Source organism: Budorcas taxicolor, chromosome 19 (genome assembly GCF_023091745.1).
Source record: "Budorcas taxicolor isolate Tak-1 chromosome 19, Takin1.1, whole genome shotgun sequence".
Classification (NCBI taxonomy): Eukaryota; Metazoa; Chordata; class Mammalia; order Artiodactyla; family Bovidae; genus Budorcas; species Budorcas taxicolor.
This window is the reverse complement of record NC_068928.1, coordinates 43,337,900-43,340,545: the sequence shown is the minus strand read 5'-3', so window position 1 is coordinate 43,340,545 and position 2,646 is coordinate 43,337,900.

The following is a 2,646-nucleotide window of genomic DNA, read 5'->3' as shown; positions in this document are numbered from 1 at the left end:
CTGTATCCTAGAACATCCAGGTTGGAGGAGACCTGGAAGACCACCTGGCCCAGCCTACCCCATGATACCATCAAGGAATCTCAAGTGAGAGGGGCAGAATTTTCCATAAACTCCATCCTCAAGAAGAGTCTCTGTGGGAAGTCTTGTTTGTCATTGGTTTTTGTCCATTGCTTTTCACTGCACTCCTTTGGAGCAGAAAACATGAATCAAAAGGGGGTATATATCACAATATAACACATGTCATTCATTAAAGTATCACAGGCAAGTTGACCCTGATTCTCTGTACCAAAGTTGAGTAGCCACTGTCTTTTGGCGGGGGAGGTGGTGGTGAATGTATGCAGTACCAATTAGCAGAGATAATTTAAGCTTTATAAACAGACTGACACTTCATTTACTGGGCTTTGTCCAAAGTTGAGTTGTTTTACCCAAGAGGACTTAACATGCAGTTGAAGTTTGCCTGTCTTCAGGCACTAAAATGTTGAGCTTTTTAAACGTTTTGAAAGTTTGTGTTTGCCTGGCAATGGAAAATGTGGTTCTCTGCCCTCTTGAATAGTGAGCATTCACAAAGTTTTTTGACAGACTAAGGTGTGCTTCCCTGTCACCATGAGTTATTGTACTATTCTATGGTACGGTGGTGTTTTCAGGGACTCTTGTGGAATGTAAGGCTGCTTGTGCCTTTTCTATATATCCTCAGACTCCAAAAATTCACCCTTGCTTGCTTTATTCTGTTCTGTCACTTGTCTCTCTCGTTACTGACAGTTGCCCTGGTTCTCACCTGTCCCTTCCTTCAGATTATAGGAGCCCCTGACATGCTAGGTCATGGAAAACCAGATGATCCCCATACCTCCACCCCCCCACCCCCATCAAATCTATGTCTAAACCGTAATAAATCAGTCCGAACCGTCAAAATCTAAGTATATAGACTCTGAGTGTGGGCCTGATGGGTTGTCTCTGAGCACAAGTGTTTAATATCACAACACATTTGTGATACATCTTAGCTTCAGAGAATTGTATTTCTTTTTAATAGCCAATGTATATAAACCTTTACTCTGTGCCAGGAGTCTACGCTAAGGCCTTTACCTACATGACTTTGACAAATGCACCAAGCCTGTGATGTAGTGTTCTTTTACTTTTTGGCCACACAGCATGGCTTGTGGGATCTTAGTTCCCCAACCAGGGATTGAACCGGTACCGTTGTCAGTGAGAGTCCTAACCACTGGACTGCCAGGGAATTCCTTCATGTAAGATTCTTATCATCCCTACTATACAAATGAGAAAAACAAGGCTAAGAAAGTTTAAATAATGTGTTCAAGTTCACACAGCTTTATAAAAATGGCAGAATCATAATATTAGAGTCCAACTCTAATACCAGTGATGGTCATTAACCACTATACTGCCTCTCTTTTGTGGCCCCATAACTGGGGCTGCCTGTTAAGCCATTGACTTAGAAGTGAGGAATGTGCTCTCAGCTAGAATTTACTATAATATGCAGTATGGCTGCAACTTCTAAGACTTGAAAGAGGCTGCTTACAGCTCTTGAAAGAGCTCTTCCTCATGAGAAAAAAGGAGGCAAGGTAAAGTGCAAAGCACCAGGGAGAAGATCTGCTGCCTGTTTAGAAATTTCCATTTTGCCTTCTTACACGAGGATACCTTTTCCACTTTCTACTGGGTTGGCCAAAATGTTGGTTCAGGTTTTTCCATTACAATGTTGCAGAAAAACCCAAACAAACTTTTTGGTCAACCCACATAGCTCATAAACCTGGTAGGTCCACGGAACAGGATCACATTCTTCAAACCTTTCTAACAAAAGGATGAGGACCTCTTTGTATTTACAAAGTACTGGATTCTTACCAAGTTAAATTAGTCTTAGCTGTTCCACATAGAACCAGGTGGGGAAGGCAACTGCTCTTTGAGGCTGAGTGGCACATACCAAGTTGTGTATATTATACAGGAGAAAGAAAAAAGTGAACATGTTAGTCCCTTAGTCATGTCTGACTCTTTGTGACCCCATGGACTGTAGCCCGCCAGGCTCCTCTGTCCATGGAATTCTCCAGGCAAGAATGCTGAAGTGGGTAGCCATTCCCTTCTCCAGGGAATCTTCTGACCCAAGTCTCCCACATCGCAGGTAGATTCTTTACCTCTGAGCCAGCAGGGAAGCTCCATTATACAGGAGAGGATTAAAATCAGCCCTCAGGCAAAAAACATATAAGTCAAAATTACTCTTGAAAAGTCCTCTAGGGTGGCCCCTTGGTGGAGATCCTAACCAACTCTTAGCAAGGCCCAATTGGGTGGTTTTTCCCCCATTGTAGGAGCACAGTGGTTGAATAACAGATTTTTTTTTTTTTAATTTCAAACAACTCAGCATTTTCTTATTTTCAATATTTTCTTAATGATTTTCAGATGGCTATTTCATCTCTTCATCTTTCTCTTCATGTGTATTGTGAAGCAAGGCATTAAAATGTGATGCCTGCTTTATTTCTTATCTAAGCAACCTCCTCACCCCGAAGGCAAACTGTGTTGACAGCTGCTTGGCTGCTACAAAATCTGTGAGAGTGGAATGGATAGGGCCCCAGAGACAGGTCATTTGTAAAGTGTTTCTGCTGTTTGTAAAAATAAAACTGTTGTTTTTTTTTTTAAAAAAAACAC